Source organism: Lithobates pipiens, unplaced genomic scaffold (assembly GCF_037356315.1).
Source record: "Lithobates pipiens isolate NorthernLeopardFrog02 unplaced genomic scaffold, aLitPip1_a1.2 Scaffold_13, whole genome shotgun sequence".
Taxonomy (NCBI): domain Eukaryota; kingdom Metazoa; phylum Chordata; class Amphibia; order Anura; family Ranidae; genus Lithobates; species Lithobates pipiens.
Genome location: NW_027507718.1, coordinates 233468820 through 233488167, shown reverse-complemented (window position 1 = coordinate 233488167; position 19348 = coordinate 233468820).

The following is a 19348-nucleotide window of genomic DNA, read 5'->3' as shown; positions in this document are numbered from 1 at the left end:
GTATGCTTTGTAGTTAGTAACAGCTAACAGCAGAGTTGTGAATCACTAGACTGCATGAATTTTGTGGTTAGAGTGGTTGAAAATGTGTAGCAAATTCAGTTAAAGAAGATGAACAAGCCAACAACACGAAGAAATATACTATGGTGCTAGGAAAGCTTTTTAATTGTGGATCACTTATTTGTCCCTAGTCTTTCAGCAATGCCCACAAATTTCCAGTTAATCCTATAAGAAAAACATTTTCTTTTGCTAGGGTGTAAAAAGAGGGCATGACTATCAACATTGTCACTGCTTTTTAACAAGCCCCTATCTTGTGTCTGGCCACAAATAATCCTGATCACTGATGCATTTGATCCTGCTTTTGATGGAAAGCACTTGTTCTTCATATCGGTTGGGGTGGTCATGAATGTTGTAATTTTTACAGCAGATTGTATATAACCAAAACATGATGTACAAGCCTGCTGAAACTTGTTCCACCATTACATTTATTTTCCAGGAGCAGCAAATGCAGTTTACAAGATATAAATTGGGTAAAATTACAGCTTATTTTAACAAAATTCTTACTGTTCATATTGCATAAGAGAAATTGGCAGTACTAAGGCTACAATAACTGCAGCTTATGTACAGTACATAGCAACTGAGAAATGTGTTCATTCTGAAACATTGATAAATATTGTGAGTTCAAAATTTGTTTTGAATATGGGACAGTTTTTACAAAAACTGTGATCCTTTTTACAGTGCCTTGAAAAAGCATTCATACCCCTTGAAATTTTCCACATTTTGTCATGTTACAACCAAAAACATAAATGTATTTTATTGGGATATTATGTGATAGACCAACGCAAAGTGGCACATACGGTAATTGTGAAGTGGAAGGAAAATGATAAATGGTTTTAAATATTTTTTTACAAATAAATATCTGAAAAGTGTGGTGTGCATTTGTATTCAGCCCCCAAGTCAATACTTTGTAGAAACACCTTTCGCTACAATTACAGCTGCAAGTATTTTTGGGTATGTCTCTACCAGCTTTGCACATCCATAGAGTGAAGAGTCTTTGACTGGACCATTCTAACACATGAATATGCTTTGATCTAAACTATTCCATTGTAGCTCTGGCTGTATGTTTAGGGTCGAAGATGAACCTTTAGCCTCAGTCTCAAGTCTTTTACAGACTTAATGCCGCGTACACACGGTCGGACTTTGTGACGGCAAATGTGCGATCATAGCTTGTTGTCGGAAATTCCGACTGTGTGTAGGCTCCATTGGACAGTTTCCATCGGAATTTCCGTCACACAAAATTTGAGACCAGATTCTCAAGTTTTCCGACAACAAAATCCGTTTGCGTAAATTCCGATCGTGTGTAGACAATTCCGATACACAAAGTGCCACACATGCTCAAAATCAAGCAGAAGAACAGCACTGGCTATTGAACTTAATTTTTCTCGGGTCATCGTATGTGTTGTACTTCACCGCGTTCTTGATGTTCGGAATTACAGATCAACTTTGTGCGACCATGTGTATGCAAGACAAGTTTGAGCCAACATCCGTCGGAAAAAAAACATGGAATTTTGTTGTCGGAATGTCCGATGGTGTATACGCGACATTACAAGTTTTCTTCTAAGGTTGCCCTGTATTTGGCTCCATCCATCTTTCCATCAACTCTGACCAGCTTCCCTGTCCCAGCTGAAGAAAAACATCCTCACAACTTGATGCTGCCATCACCATGTTTCACGGTGGGGATGGTATGTTCAGGGTGATGTGCAGTGTTAGTTTTCCACCACACATAGCCTTTAGCTTTTAGGCTAAAAAGTTAAATTTTGGTCTCATCTGACCAGAGCACCTTCTTCCACATGTTTGCTGTGTCCCCCACATGGCTTCTCGCAAACTGCAAACGGGACTTCTTATAGCTTTCTTTCAACAATGGCTTTCTTCTTGCCACCCTTCCATAAAGGCCAGATTTGTGGAGTGCACGACTAATAGTTGTCCTGTGGACAGATTCTCCCACCTGAGCTGTGGATTTCTGCAGCTCCTCCAGAGTTACCATGGGTCTCTTGGCTGCTTCTCTGATTAATGCTCTCCTTGCCCGGCCTGTCAGTTTAGGTGGACGGCCATGTCTTGGTAGGTTTGCAGTTGTGCCATACTCTTTCCATTTTCGGATGATGGATTGAACAGTGCTCCGTGAGATGTTCAAAGCTTGGGATTTTTGTTATTGCTTAACAATGCTTTAAACTTCTCCACAACTTTATCCCTAAAAAATCTGGTGTGTTCCTTGACCTTCATGATACTGTTTGTTAACTAAGGTTCCCTAACAAACATCGGAGGGCTTCACAGAACAGCTGTATTTATACTGAGATTAAATTACACACAGGTGGACTCTATTTACTAATTAGGTGACTTCTGAGAGGAATTTGGTTTTACTAGATTTTAGTTAGGTGTATCAGAGTAAAGGGGGCTGAATAAAAATTCATGCCATACTTTTCAGATATTTATTTGGAAAAAAAATTGAAAACTATTTTCAGCAGGACCATTGCACATATTCTGCAGCGGGACTCCTTCCTGCTTAGTTGCCAACTTTTCCCCAAAAAATTCAGGGACAACTTTTTTTTTTTATGTGTGTTCAGCCAGCTATTGTAGGCAGAGAATGTATCTTAATTACATGTTTCACACGGGGCAGACCCGTCAGCGGGATCCGCTTTCTAAGCGGGGAATCTCTCCGCTGAGTAAATGGATGACAGGTCCATGTCCGCTCCACTGATGCAGAGTGGACACGGACAGCCCGCTGCTCTTTATGGGGCTGTCGGATGGAAACAGACCACCTGTCATATGATCTGATGGATGGAGAGCAGATCCCCATCTGTCTATTTTTTAGCGGACAGGATCGTATTGAATGGCGGCGAATTTCAGTAGACAGATGTCTGCTGAAATTCACCACTCCATAGAGAGCAATAGATAGAACGATTGGTCCGTCAGTAAAAAACAGACAGGTGGACCCGATCGGTCCATCAGTGTGAAAGGGGCCTAACACATCTCTGCTCTGTAACCACTTGATGTGCACCTCCAACCCCCAGCACATCTCTGTACCCCACCCCATTTTCATCCCATGGCTCACCTGAACATCTCCTCCTGCACCTTAGTTCACTTCAGCTGCAGTTCACTATGCAGTGAAGGGGGCGAGAGGGGCGATTGCCAGCACTGTGGTGCTTGCGAGCTGCATGATCTTCCTTCAGCTAGCAGTTCACTTCCACACATTTATGTGTTAGGGGGAAGCTTTATTTGTCTCTAAAGTTTACTGTTTAACTTTTGTGAAATGTGGCGAATGGTGGGGAGAGATGCTGCTGTAGCATTAGTGATCACATCACTTGGGACCCAGGACACCCTATGAGAGATTTGGAGTACATTATCTGAGTGCCCAGGGCTAAAGATGCTACTGCATGTATCTATTATTATTGCCACTAGGACATTAGGATGCTATTTGAGATATTATAATATGTATGAAGATGTGATAATTTGCTAAAGTGACCATATATACTGTAGCAGAGTGTCCCAGAGAGAGCAGGAAAAGTCCTGTTCGGGGTTTATACGTCTCCCAGGCTCCTCTCATACACATTCAGGGATCTCTGATCCATGGTCCAGTTTGGATCTTGGTCCTCTCCCCCAGGCCAATTTAAATTCACCTGAGACAGACATCCAGTGCTCTTTGCCTGGAAACCTCAGACAACTTCTGTCTAGCAGAGTAAAAGGTTGGTAAACGTGATTAAGCTGTGTATGTGGAAGCTGACGAGCTGTAGGCTTGCTCAGCCTAGTAGTTAGGACCTGTAAATATTTTATAGTTAGTGCCTAGACATGGCTAGGTTTTTGTTTGGCTATTTGTATTTCTGGAACCCCGTACAGCACCTGTATATGGACTTATATATATCACAAACACCGCACTGTTTATCGCTACCTCACTGGATTTGGTATCTATGCCTGAAAGACTGCTCCTCCGAGGGAGCTTTGTACCTGCTATCTGTCCCCCAGGTTACATATGGTGGTAGCTGTGACCAGCGGTAGTAAGTTACTATTTAAAGGGCCAGTACCTAAAGTGAGTAAACATGGAGGAAATCTTCAAACAAATGGTGTTTTTCCAACGCTGCACAACAGCAAACTAACGATATTATACAGGAGAAATCGCAGAAGCTGTTTGAACAGCTAGCCACTGAGGCAAAAGCAGATAGGAAAACCCTGACTAAAGTTGTGGAGATGCTAGCACAGTGATCACCTGCCAAAATTGATGATGTTGGAGAAAAGCCCCCAGTCATCCATGTGGGTCGATTTCTTACCAAGATGACTGCTGATGATGATCCAGAGGCCTTTCTGCTAATGTTTGAACGCACCGCTGAGCGAAAGGTTGGCCTAGAACCCAGTGGGCAGGACTGGTCACCCCCTTGCTTTCTGGAGAATCGCAGAAGGCCTACTATGATCTGGATTCGGCAGAAGCAGGAGACTATGAAAAGGTCAAGCAGCAAATCTTGGTGCGACTCAGTGTCCCCTTGGCAGTTCGGGAACAGACGGGGTCCCTGTCTGGGCCACAAATAGTGGAGCGTGTGGTCATGGACCGATTCCTGAGGTCACTACCACTTCCCCTGCAGAAGTGAGTGAATCAAGGAGATCCCAAGTCGGCAAACAACCTGGTGGAGCTCATGGAGAGATACTTTGCGGCAGAGAGCTTGGTCACCACCCCTACAGCCACACAGACTTTCCACCCAAAGCCACGATCTGCCCAGGCAACTGGTAAGACTGTTCCAGGGAAAGTAGGTGGTAAGCATGGCAAGAAGACAATTTTTGGTGCCAGGGATGAAGTTTGGCATCCCAAACAAGGGAAGCCACTGCCTGTCAGCAAATCAAATTGGGGCAATATCAGGTGTTTCCGTTGTCAGGAACTGGGACATGTTGCAGCAAACTGTCCATTGACAGATGAACCTATGCAGTGTGATGTATCTTATAGAAGGCAATCTACATTTGCTGCTGTTTCATGCGCTGCAGCCGCAAGTGTAGGAAAACTACATGTGCCAAATGCCTGTTAATGATAAGCCTATTATGGCATTGCTGGACTCTGGAAGTTTAGTGACCTTGGTTAAAGCTGAGATGGTTGAAATTGAATTTTCATGCAAAAAAGGTTGATGTGATCTGTGTACATGGGGATACCTGGGAGTATCCTACAGCCACTGTTAACTTTAAAACTGACTTTGGTATAGTGAGCCATCATTGGTAGGGACTTCCCTAAGTTTTGGGAACTCTGGGATCGTCCCGACTCAGTCACAGTAACTGACTCAGTAGAAGAGCAAGAACTCCTGGTCAGCACTGACAACGTGGGTTCAGGAGACTTCTCTCAGTGTTCCCCGGGTCTTCCTTTCTCAGTTATGGCAGGAGAACTGGAGGAGCCTGAGGAAGTCCCCACAACCAGGGAAGGCGGACAGCCATCTGCTGACTCTGAGGCTACACTAGAGTTTTATAACCTCAATGTGCACAAGGAAAACTTTGGTACTGAGCAGAGAAAAGACCCTACCCTTGCCAGGGGATGAGAAAATGTAGTAGTGATTAATAATGTACCTGTCGAACCAGGGGACAGGCCCTGTTTTCCTTATTTCAGCAGCACTGATGATTTACTGTATCGTGTATGCAAAAAGAATGATGAAATTGTTGAACAGTTGGTGGTCCTAAACCATACAGATGGGTGGTGTTGGAACTTGCCTACGGGCACTTGCTAGGAGGTCATTTAGGGGTTGAGAAAACCACTTACGTAGGTTTTACTGGCCCGGGATACAGGATACAGAAAGATATTGAGAATTATTGTCAATCCTGTCCTATATGTCAAATGTCAGCCCCTCTTCCAAAGTCCTTTACTGCCCTTGCCCATTATTGAAGTGCCCTTTGAGAGGATTGCCATGGACCTCGTGAGCCCACTCTCCAAGTCTGTCTGGGGTCATCAGCATATCCTTGTAATTATAAATTATGCTACCCGTTACCACAAGGCAGTTCCCTTACGCACTGCAACTGCTAAGAACATTGCCAAAGAGCTGTACATGGTGTTCACTGTTCAGTCATGTTAGGATCCCTAAGGAGGTCCTTACAGACCAGGGCACTCCATTTAGTCATGAATAACTAGGGAGTGGTGCAAGTTATTTAAGGTGACGCAGTTGCGAACCTCTGTGTACCACCCTCAAACTGATGGCTTGGGGAAACTCTTCAATAAACATTAAAGAGCATGTAAAAAAAAAGGTTGTTGACAAGGATGGTAAAAACTGGGACTTCCTTATTCCATACTTGTTTGTCATTAGGGAGGTTCCCTGGTCCTCTATGGGGTACTCTCCATTTTAGTTGCTTTATGGGAGACACCTTCGGGGACTCTTAGACATAGCCAAGGAAACCTGGGAGGGGGAGCAGACACCCCACAAAAGTGTAATTGAGCATATCGCTCAAATGCAGGACAGGATTGCAGCAATCATGCCGATGGTAAAAGAACACGAACTGCAGGCCCAAGCAGCCCAACAAAGAATATACAATGGGGGGCCCAACTCTGTATTTTCTCATCTGGTGACAGGTTCCTGGTGTTCCCACTGCTGAGAGCAGGTTTCTGGCTAAGTGGCAGGGTCCCTTCAAAGTAATTGAAAAAGTTTGGGAGGTCAATTACAAAGTATATCAACCAGGTAAAAGGAAGCCTGAACAAATTTACCATATAAACCTGTTAAAGCCCTGGAAGGATAGACTGGCATTGTGTCAGGGCTGGCTTAGCCCCTCCTTCTCTGGGCTGGCTGCTCAGCTGTCAGCTAATTGCCAGCTCTCATCTCTCTACACAGTTACCTGCTGTTCCTGATCATGCTCGTCTGACCTGCCTACTTAAAGCTGTCCAGCTCACTTCACCTCTGCCTTCGCCTTGGTCACATCACAAGAAACCATCTCCTGCAGTTCTGTTAAAGACTGGCTTGCTGACATCCCTTCTGGCTCCTTATCCTGCTTGCTGTTGCTCTACTTGGATCCCTGAGTTCTGGCCTGGCTGATTACCCAATCTGGTTATTGAACTCTGGCCTGGTTGACTACTCCATCAGGTTACTGGACTCTGGCTATGCTTTGACTATGCTTTTCCTATTTACCTTTTTATTTTTATTTAATAAACAAGTGTGATCTAATTGTACTTCTGTCTCGGTCTGATTCATGGTTTCTGACACATTGACGCAAGATCTCTCCCGATGTCAGGGCTGGGCTCAGCCCTTCCTTCCTCTGAGCTGTCAGCTAATTGCCAGCGCTTATCTCTCCACAGTGGCTCACCTGTTGATAATATCCTGCTCGTCAGTCCTGCCTACTTAATCTATCCAGCCCAGATGATCTCTGCCTTCGCCTTGTTCAACACACAGAGACTTTGTCCTGCGTTCTTGTTAAAGACTTGCTTGGCTGACATTCCTTCTGGCTCCAGATCCTGCTTGCTGTTCCACTATGCTGATCTCTGGCTTCCTGATTTTCTGGCTTGTCTGACTATCCATTCTGGTTACCGAACTTTTGGCTATGTTTTGTTCTATTTACTTTAATTATTAAAGTGTGATTTAACTGTACTTCTGTCTCAGTCTGATTCACAGTTTCTGACATCCGGTAACTCCTAAGGGTACTGAGTCCCCTCTGATCCCTGAAGTCACAAATCCAGACACCCTGTTGTATTTCCAAAAACAGGAAGCTAGAGAGCTCCTGATGAGAAATTTTCAGAGTTACCTGGCATGACTTTAGCAATTCAACATGATATTGGTACTGAACTGGGGGTCCATGTCATGCTCAAACCGTACCGATCTCCCACAGCTAGAAGAAAGGACATCAGTGATGAAGTTAAAAGGATGTTGGAGCTAGATGTCATTGAGGAATCCAATAGTAACCATCGTGTTAGTCCCAAAACCGGATGGCACATGGAGGTTCTGTAATGTCTTCAGGAAGCTTAATGCAGTGACAAAGTTTGACACGTACCTGATGCCCAGGGTAGACAAACTCCAGGCCATCCAGGAGTGGCCACGTCCTGCATACAAGAAGCAGGTCAGGGCTTATTTTAGGATTGCTGGTTATTATAGTAGGTTTATCCCAAATTTTGCAACTATAGCTGCCCCACTGACACACCTTACAAAAGGGAAAGACTCTGTAATGGTGAAATGGTCCCCAGTAGCAGAGGAATCCTTCCAAGTCCTGAAGAAGGCTCTTTGTGCACAGCCAGTACTGTACTCCCCCAATTTCTCTAAAGACTTTTTGGTTCAGGCGGATACGTCTGATGTATGTTTCGGGGCAGTATTGTCACAGCTACACAATGGGGAAGAACACCCTGTGGTGTACCTAAGTAGAAAGCTCAAAGACCATGAGAAAAAGTATGCAGTCATTGAAAAGAAATGTTTAGGCATAAAGTGGACCATAGATGCAGTAGATTTAATAACTGACCTTGCTCCCCTGAAATGGATGGACCAAAAGGAGACTAATAGACGGGTGAACCGGTGGTTTCTGGCTCTACAGCAGTGGTCATCAACCCTGTCCTCAGGGCCCACTAACAGGCCAGGTTTGCAAGATAACTTAAACACATCACAGGTGATATAATTTGCTGCTCAGTGATTGCAGTATTCTAGTCTGCATCTCCCCCTAGGTAATACATAAAACCTGGCCCGTTAGTGGGCCCTGAGGACAGGGTTGATGACCACTGCTCTACAGGATATTCCTTCACTGTAAAACACAGACAAGGTGATGAGATGGGGAATGTAGATGCCCTGTTCACTGTTCACTCCTGTTGGGCCATAGGTGTTCCAACCCTGGTGTTGAAACAAGGGGGGGAGGATATGTAGTAGTGCGTTCCAGAGAGAACCGGGAAAAGTCCTGTTTGGGGTTTATATGTCTCCCAGGCTCCTCTGACACACATTCAGGGATCTCTGATCCATGTTCCAGTTCAGATCTTGGTTCTCTCCCCCAGGCCAATTTAAACTCACTTGAGACAGACAGCCAGTGCTCTTGGCCTGGAAACCTCAAACAACTTCTGCCTAGGAGAGCAAAAGGTTGGTAAAAGCTATTAAGCTGCGTATGTGGAAGCTGACGAGCTGTAGGCTTGCTCAGCTTGGTATTATAAATATTGTATAGTTAGTGCCAAGACAAAGCTAGGTTTTTGTTTGGCTATTTTTGTTCCTATTTGTTTTTCTGGAACCCTGTACCCTGTACAGCACCTGTATATAGACTTGTATATATCACAAACACCGCACTGTTTGTCACTACACAGATATCTGTGCCCGAAAGACTGCTCATCCCAGGGGGCTTTGTACCTGCTACCTGTCCTCCAGGTTAAAATACTGTGACTGTGCTTTTTTATTACTTTCATGGTAATACAAACATACAGATATTTATTTGGATTTATTATTGTAGCTTATTATAAACTATAATAATAAACCCAAATAAATATCCACGTTTGCATTAACAATAAGTAAAAAAAGCAGTCACAGTATATGTGGTGACTTTTTTACATATTAGGAACATTTCCATTGGCAGCCTAATGTCCTAGTGACCATAATAATCAATTAAATCTGTAATCTTGATCACTGACAACAAAGTATTAAACTAGCTGGCGGCAGAGAAACTGAGGTGCACACCTCCACCCTCAAATGAAATCCATGGAACCTCAGCATCTTCATATGGTCACACTTTTCTGCTTACCAGATCTGTTGATTTAAGTGGAGCTCAACCTGCTGCACATGTACAACCTGGATTCCTCCACTGTTTGCTTCAGTCTCTTGCAGGGTCTCTCCATGCACCTTAAGCCTCGCACCTGCACCAGAAAGCGGACCAGGAACCATCACCTTCATGGCTGGCCACACCCCCTTCCTGAGTCCAGCTCAATCAAAATGCAAACCTCTGCAGGTTCTGCCTCAAGAACGTATTGCAGGAGTAGGAGCAAGTCTACCCAAGTGCCACCTGATCCGCTGCTGGGGAGGAGGTTGGGATCTACCCAGATAGGGACAGTTGGTAACTACGGAGGCCCCTCCCCTCCCCAATGTATAGAGAAAAGTGAACTGCTATCCGGAAAGAGATCCCGAAGCTCGTGGGCACAACAGAACTGCCGATCACCCCCTCCTGCCCCTCCACTGCATAATGAACTGACACCTAGACATGCAAGGGGAGATGCCAGGTCTTGGGGCCCCCCGCAGTGGCGGAACGCCAGGACCCAGTCGCAAGTGTGACTGCTGAAACCCTGGTAGTTCCGCCACAATGTTACCCTGAAAGGCCTCTGGGTCATTATCAGTTGTCATGTTGTATAGGAAGGGACCAATATGGATGATTGCTTCCTGGAATGAGAAACATTTTTACACAGATAAATCAGTCCAGTAGTGTCTTGGCAAAGGTGCTTTTATTCATGCTCCAAAAAAACTAAAACATAACATTCCTAACTGAGTAAGCCTGTTGCTTGCCAACCTCATAATATACAGTTTAATTGTATCTGACCAAGCCTAATCATCTCTAGCAGACTTGACCTGTCTGCATCCCAGGCTGAAGAGCAGTGTAAAACTAGGGATAACTAGAGGTCATTGAAGTATATGAAAGGAAACTGGTAGATGTGTAAATCCTGAACAAGACCTTCCCAGGCTCCCAGTGAGACACTGCAACATCAGCAAGAAGTTCAGGTAGGCAAGGAAATTTTTTTCATCCTTTATATTTTTGTAGGTAAAAATAAATAGATATTAAAAATGTGTACCTTAGGCCCCTTTCAGACTGGGGAGGTGGGTGCGTTGGCGGTAAAGCGCTGCTATTTTTATCAGCGCTTTACAGTCAATTTTGCGGCACTATTCGGCTGCTAGTGGTGCACTTTCACCCCCGCTAGCAGCCGAGAAAGGGTTAAAACACTGAAAAGTGCTGCTGCAGCAGCGCTATGCAGGCGCTGTAGCCTCGCTGCCCCATTGATTTCAATGGGCTGGAGCAGGGAAGGAGTGGTGTATACACCGCTCCTTCCCTGCTCCAAACGTGTTGCTAACAGGCCTTTTTTTACCTTCCTGCTAGTGCACCGCTCCGGGCTTTCACACTGCAGAGACAGCAGCGGCTCTTTCAGGGCTCTTTGCAGGTGCTATTTTTCAGGTGCTATTTTTAGCGTTATAACGCCTGCAAAGTGCCCCAGTGTGAAAGGGGTCTTAAAGTGGTTGTAATACCTTACATATACCCAGTGAAGTGACTAGGCTCGGGTGATACACAGAGATGAAACAAATCCTCTTACATAAGTTGAACCTATTTATCTGCAGTCGTCTCTACATCCATTCAAAGTGCTGAATTAGAACGTTTTTCTGATGCCTCGTACACACGATCAAACAATCCGGTGGAAAAGTCCGGCAAACTCAAGTCCGCCGGACAATCCGCTGTGTGTAGGCTCTGGCGGACTTTTTTTTTACCCAAAAGTCAGGCAGACAAGGAAAGTATTTTTGCACTCCAATCTGTCCGCCGGACTCGCATTTCGGCGGACAGTACGGCCGTGTGTGTGCTAGTCCGCCGTACTTTTGAAATGAGCGGACTTTTCCCGCGCGGAGAAAAGTCCGCTCATTTTGAGCGCGTCTCCAGGTAGCCGGGGCCAGCGAAGGAGGCGTCGCTGGCCCGTCACCTGGTATGGACTTAAAGGGGAACATCTACGCCGAAAAATCAGCGTGGGGGTCCCCCCTACGTCCATATCAGACCCTTACCTGAGCCGGCGAGGAAAGGGGGTGGGGGTGAGTGAGCGCCCCTCCTCCTGAGCCTTGCCAGGCCACGTGCCCTCAACATGGGGGGGTGTCTTGGGGAAGGGGGGGCCGCACGCCCCCCCACCCCAAAGCACCTTATCCCCATGTTGATGAGGACAAGGGCCTCTTCCCGACAACCCTGGCCGTTGGTTGTCGGGGTCTGTGGGCGTGGGGCTTATCGGAATCCGTGAGCCCCCTTTAATAAGGGGGGGTGGAGAGTTGACATCAGGGCTGTCTTTAAGGAAGGGCAAAAGGGGCAGCTGCCCTGTGCCCTGTTATTGTTGTGGGGCCCAAAGCAGTTGCTTCATACTTGCCAACTATCCTAGTTTAAATTCCCTTGACCCCCCCCCCCCACACACACACACACACACACACACACAGCTGACAGGAACAGAGATAAGGCTGTCAATCAGCTGGAGCTCCCTCCCCTGTCACCATTTTTCTCTTGGTGCCAGGAAAACTTGTCAGAAGTGATTCATGCTGATAGCAGAGAAATGGAGCAGCAGACAAAATTGACACTTAGTGCTTTTAATGTAGACAAGTACACACTATAGGGCAGGGGTAGGCACAGGGCTGGCCCTACCATGGAAAACAGTGGGACCATGGGTCCCAGGTGGCACATTCAGAGGGGTGGCTAACTCCGCCCAGCCAGCCAGCTCGTTCCACCCGCTTTGATGCTTATTTCACGGGGACTGATTGGGCTTGTATACTCCCACTTTGTGATGACTGGAACTCGCACAGGGGCGGATCCAGGGGAGGGCAACAGGAGCAACAAGGCAATCCCCCCCCCCGAAAATGCCACACTGACATGTCACTTGCTCTGCCTCTGCCTGAGTCTCTCTCTCACATCAGCCAATCAGCGGCGCAGAGAGAGACACTCGTCTAGTGTTATTACGGCTATACGCCGCACTGACCAGGAGCCGGAGGAGGTGGGTAGAGCCTCTTCCATGCACTCGTTGCTAGCACCTGAGCCGCCTGGCGTCTAGCAACAAGTGACATCAGAGTCACATCGGACTTGCGTCTCAGACGAATGACGTCAGTGGGTCACGTCGGACTCGAGTCTCAGAGCCGACGTGACAGGAGCTGGAGCCCCAAATAGGGGAACAGTTGTTGCTGCAGTTTAGACAAACAAGTCCAGCATCCAATGTCAGTGGCAGAGTGGCAGTATTCTTCCTTCTCCGCCCGCAACTTGTGGCAAGTGACAATCCACAATGTGTGGCAGGTGATGTGACAATCCGCAACATGTGGCAGATGACGTGGCAATCTGCAGGTGACGTGGAAAGTGACAATCCGCAACATGTGGCAGGTGATGTGGCAAGTGACAATCCGCAACGTGTGGCAAGTGACATGGCAAGTGGACAATACGCAATGTGTGGCAGGTGAGGTGGCAAGTGGACAATCCGCAACGTGTGGCAAGTGGGTAATCTGCAATGTGTGGCAGTTGACGTGGCAATCTGCAGGTGACGTGGCAAGTGACAATCCACAATGCTTGGCAGGTGATGTGGCAAGTGACACACTGCATCCGCTAACAAGTGATGTGACATGTTGCATCTGATGACAGGAGACAGTGGCAAGTGACACACTAAGGGCTGCCACTAATTCTGCATTATGGTGAGTTGAACAATTGCATTTTATATTACAATGTAATAATAGAAAAATTCCGCTTCAATCATCCTGACACCATAACAACCATGGTGCCATGATGATTGAAGCACCAACACCAGGTGTATGGAGTAAAGTGGGCCAGCCTGGATGAAGTCCAGGGCCATATTTTTGTCCCAGTCCAGCCCTGGGCAAAGCACTCGCTGCCATACCCACACAGTGCACAGTGGACAGTCTGTTTGAACCCCCCCACCACCGTTGCCTCTGACTAAACCCCCCTCCCCAAGACTTCATCTGCCTCATATTACGGTACATTGATGACGCATTCTTGCTTTGGAAGGGTGACCAGGAATCACTGTGTATCTTCATGACAGGCCTGAATGATAACAGTTGGGGGATCAAATTTACATATGAAAGCAGTATGACATCAGTAAACTTTCTTGATTTAGTTATATATAAGGAAGAAGGGCTACTGATGTCAAAAACCTTCTTTAAAAACACTGACAGAAATGGGTATATCCCAACCACAAGTGGGTACCATCCAAATTGGCTGAAGGCCATCCCTAGGGGACAATTCCAGCGCATAATCCGAAATTGTAGCACGTTGCAAGACTTTGAATCTCAGGCCGATGTGTTGAAAGACCGTTTTATTGAGAAAGGGTATATCATTAGAACAAGTCTTGCAAGAAGTCTCCAATTTGGATAGGCAGAGTTTACTGGTCCCTAAGGATAGGAATAAGGAAAATACTGGAAAGGATTTCCAATGGTCATTTATAACCATTTTTTTTGTCCGTGCTGGCTTAGCCCTTCCTTCTCTGGGCTGGCTGCTCATCTGTTCTCTGTTCTCTGATCTCATCAGCTAATTGCCAGCTCTCATCTCTCTCCACAGTTACCCAGCTGTCCCTGATCCTGCTCGTCTGATCTGCCTACTTAAAGCTGTCCAGCTCACTTAATCTCTGCCTTCGCCTTGGTCACATCACAAGAAACCATCTCCTGCGGTTCTGTTTAAAGACTGGATCCTTATGCTGCTTGCTGTTGCTCCACTTGGATCCCTGACTTCTTCTTGCCTGGCTGATTACCCGATCTGGTTATTGAACTCTGGACTGGCTGACTACTCGATCCGGTTACTGGACTCTGGCTATGCTTTGACTACGCTTACTCTATTTACCTTTTTGCCTGGCTGATTACCTTGAAGGTATCACTGTGCCGGTTCTTATTCTTACTCACCATAAGAATCTTGCATTCTTGTCTGAGGCTAAGCGCCTCTCTCCCAGAAGGGTGCAATGGGCTCTTTTCTTGTTGAGTTTTAATTACATTGTCTCATTCTTAACTGGTACTAAGAATGTAAGCGCTTCCAAGTCGGAGTCGGTTCTGGGTTCCTGTGATTCCTCCTGATTGTATCTTGGCTACGGTTCGCATGAGTCTTACTTCTCCTTTTGGGTGACAAAATTCTTGCTGCTCAGGTCCATGCTCCTACTGAGAAACCTTGTGACCTCTGCTTTGTCCCAGAGAGTCTCCGTAGTGTCGTGCTCCAGAGTTACCATTCTCCCAAGGCAGCTGGCCATCCTCGGAAGAATCAACTAATTTGGGCCATTTCCCAACAATTTTTGGTAGCCTAGTCTACGGGCTGATGTTACTGCCTTCGTAGCTGCCTGTTCCATGTATACTCAGAGTAAGACTCCACGACACCTTCCAGTGGGCCTCCTACAACCCATACCCAATGGAGAGAGGCCCTGGACCCACCTGTCAATGGATTTCATTGTGGAGTTGCCCAACTCCCAAGGCAACACTGTTATCCTTATGGTGGTTGACCGGTTCTCAAAGATGTGTCATTGTGTTCCACTTAAGAAGTTGCCTACCTCTAAGGAACTGGCTTTCATTTTTGCTCGGTAGATCTTTCCCTTACATGGGCTACCCAAGGTGATTGTCTCGGGTAGGGGCAGTCAGTTTGTCTCCCGGTTCTGGCGAGCCTTTTGTGCACAGTTGGGTATCCAGCTTGCTTTCTCTTCTGCATATCACCCGCAGTCTAATGGGGCTGCAGAGCGAGCCAATCAGTCCTTGGAGCAATTCCTACGTTGCTATATTTCTGACCACCATAGCAACTGGTCAGACTTATTACCATGGGAAGAGTTTGCTCACAACAGTGCCTTGAATTCTGCCTCCCGATTGTCTCCATTTATGGCGAATTATGGTTTCCAACCTTCCATGTTGCCTGACTCATTTGTTCCACATAGTATTCCTGCATTAGAGGAGCATCTCCGTGGTCTTTGATCCACTTGGGTACAAGTCCAAGAGGCTTTGCGTCATGCTAATGATAGGTACAGACTTCATGCTGACCGCAGACGCCTGCCTGCGCCATCCTACCAGGTTGGGGACAGGGTCTGGCTGTCATCTCGCAACCTCCGGCTTCGTGTTCCCTCACTGAAGTTTGCACCTCGGTTTATTGGGCCTTTCTGTATCCTTCGCAGGATTAACCCAGTGGCTTACGCGTTGGACCTTCTTCCTAGTATGCGCATCTCAAATGTGTTTCATGTCTCCTTATTAAAACCGTTGGTCTGCAACCGATTTACCACCTCGGTGCCACGTCCTCACCCTATTCATGTCGAGAACCATTAGGAGTATGAGGTACAATCCATTGTTGACTCCTGTAGGTTTTGTGGGTGCATACAGTACCTGGTGCATTGGAAGGGGTACGGTCCAGAGGAACGCTCCTCGGTTTCATCCTCGGACGTATATGCCCCTGTTCTCCTCCGCGAGTTCCATAGATGTTTTTCCCTCAAGCCCGGTGGCCCTCTGAGGGAGAGGGGTCATTGAGGAGGGGGTACTGTCAGGGCTGGCTTAGCCCTTCCTTCTCTGGGCTGGCTTCTCAGCTGTCGGCTAATTGCCAGCTCTCATCTCTCTCCACAGTTACCCAGCTGTTCCTGATCCTGCTCATCTGACCTGGCTACTTTAAAGCTGTCCAGCTCACTTCATCTCTGCCTTCGCCTTGGTCACATCACAAGAAACCATCTCCTGCGGTTCTGTTTAAAGACTGGCTTGCTGACATTCTTTCTGGCTTCTTATCCTGCTTGCTGTTGCTCCACTTGGATCCCTGATTTCTTGCCTGGCTGATTACCTGATCTGGTTATTGAACTCTGGACTGGGTGACTACTCGATCCGGTTACTGGACTCTGGCTATGCTTTGACTACGCTTACTCTATTTACTTTTTTATTTTTTATTAATAAACAAGTGTGATTTAATTGTACTTCTGTCTCAGTCTTGTCCATGGTTTCTGACACTTTTTCATCTCATTTTTGGTGGGTCAACAAAATTATACGGAAATATTGGCAGGTTCTGAAGTGTGATAAGATTCTTGGGCCTGAATCACCAGAACTGCTGAAGGTCTTATTTCGTAAAAATCGAACTTTAAAAGATTTGTTGGCACCTAGAGTCATAGATCTGCCCCCCAAAACCAAGATGTTTGGTAATCTCAAAGGCTTTTTTCCTTGCAAGAGGTGTGCAATGTGTACAGTTTCCATAACTACCAAAACTTTTACATTTGTGTCGCATGTGACTTCCAGATCCTATCAAATTAAGGAATTTATAACATGCAAGACTGTAGGGGTAATATATCTCCTCAGGTGCCCATGTGGCTACCAATATATTGGTAGGACCACTAGGGCATTAAATGTCAGAATAGGTGAGCATCAGTCTAATATTCAATGGGGGTTCATTGGACATAGTATGTCTTGGCATTTCCGCCAGTTCATGATAGGGACCCATCTGTGCTGGAAGTTATTGCCATAGAGAAATTGGGGAGGCAACAATTTAAAACGACATATCTCACATAGAGAAACTCGCTGCATATTTGATATCCAATGTTATAGCCCCCTAGGACTTAACATCAAGTGGGATATCAACTGCTATATAGATAACAGCTGATAATAAATATATGCCTCTACATTAGTCCTCTCAGTTTAGTAGTAAATATCATCTTGGCTCAGACTATCCCTTGTTTTGCGATAAAAAGATGCCAATATTAGTGTTTCTATTGGGTGTCCATGCCTACCCTTTTGTAGCTATTTCATCAGTAGCTTAGAATAACATATTAGGATGGTGGAAATAAGGGGTTGATTATGTTTTGAATAAATAGGAATAGGCCAACATACTAATATGTTTTTATACCCCTTTTGTTATAATTTTTATATATTACATTTTTTGTATAACGCTTATATTCCCAGCATGCCCTGTGACTGTGACGTCATAAGGCATCACCCGGTGACCACGCCCCATGCCTATATAAGTCGTTGCGCAGCTCGCACACGGCATTATAGCGGGAGAGAGAGGGATCAAGATGACGGAGAAGACCGGGCCACCGCTAGCAAAAGAGCGTTAAAAGAGCAGAAGATAGCGGAGGAGCCTAGCAGAAGAACCGGAGACCTAGAGAAAAGGCCGGACAGAGTGGAGAAGTCGGTAGAGTCATAAGAAGACCTCCAGAGCTGCCTAATAAATTACTTTAAAAACCTGTCTAGTGTTTTTTTTTATTGACACTTTTTTTCCCTCAGTTGAATGGGTAGGGGTACGATGTACCCCATACTCATTCACATAGGGTGGGGGCCAGGATCTGGGGGCCCCTTATTAAAGGGGGCTCCCGGATTCCGATAAACCCCCCCCCCACCCGCAGACCCCGACAACCAATGGCCAGGGTTGTCGGGAAGAGGCCCTTGTCCTCATCAACATGGGGACAAGGTGCTTTGGGTGGGGGGGCCGCAGGGCGCTCCCCTTCCCCAAAGCACCCACCTCCCCATGTTGAGGGCATACAGTCTGGTACCATTCGGGGGGGGGGCGCTCGCTCATCCTCACCCCCTTTCCTGACCGGCTGAGCTGCGTGCTCAGATAAGGGTTTGATATGGACCTTGAGGGGAACCACGCGTAGGGCTTCCCCTTTAAGTCTATACCAGGTGACGGGGCTAGCAAGGTGTCAATCTCGCCGATGGATGTGGCGACATTGACCTCCTTTGCTAGTCCCATCTACCCGGAGCCGCATTCAAAATGAACAGACTTTTTTTCCGTGTGGGCAAGTCCGTTCATTTCAAAAGTCCGGTGGACTCCCACCATAGTCCAGCGGTTAATCCGCCGGACCTAGTCAGCCGGAAAATTCCGTCGTGTGTGGGCAGGTCCGCTCATTCTTAAAGTCTCCCCACCCCAAAGCACCCACCCCCCTAGGTTGAGGGCATGCGGCCTGGTACGGTTCAGAAGGAGGGGCGCTCACTTGTCCCCACCCCCTTTCCTGACCGGACAGGCTGTGTGCTCGGATAGGGGTCTGGTATGGCTTTTGGGGGGACCTGCATGCCGTTTTTTCGGCGTAGGTGGTTCCCCTTAAAATCCATACCAGACCTAAGGGCCTGGTATGCTCTTGGAGGGGAACCCATACCGTTTTTTTATTTAAAATTCGGCATGGAGTTCCCCCTCGAGAGCTGATTATTCTGTGGCCACAGCCAAAGTCACCTGGCCGGGGGGCGACTTGAAGTCGCGTTGTAAATCGCCCAAAGTCGTGTTGAAGTTGCCCCAAGTCGCGCTGTGATTCATACTCATGTTGTGTCCAAGTTGCCCCCCAAAGTCGCGCTGGAAGTTGTGTTGCCCCTGTGTAAATGGACTCTAAAGGTGCACTGTTCCCAGTTTTCCTTAATAATATCATCCAATAAAGTGCTTCAGTGTCTCACCAGTGCTCAAAAATAGAAATAGTGACCTCTTACCAAATCTCCATGATTTCTGGATTATAAGAGATCATGAACAGAATGAGTTGCAGAGCTCTCTTCAACCTCCCAGGTTCAGCTATACATCACCACTGTTTGGAAGTGGATCATATGTTTAACCATAAATGCCTCAATCTCCACACCAGATCTTGTTGCCTATTCTGATGCCGCATACACACGACCGGTTTTCCCATTGGAATAAACTCTTTTTTCCAATGGCGTTCCGCTGAAACTGTCTTGCGTACACACGATCACACCGAAGTCAGATCATTAAG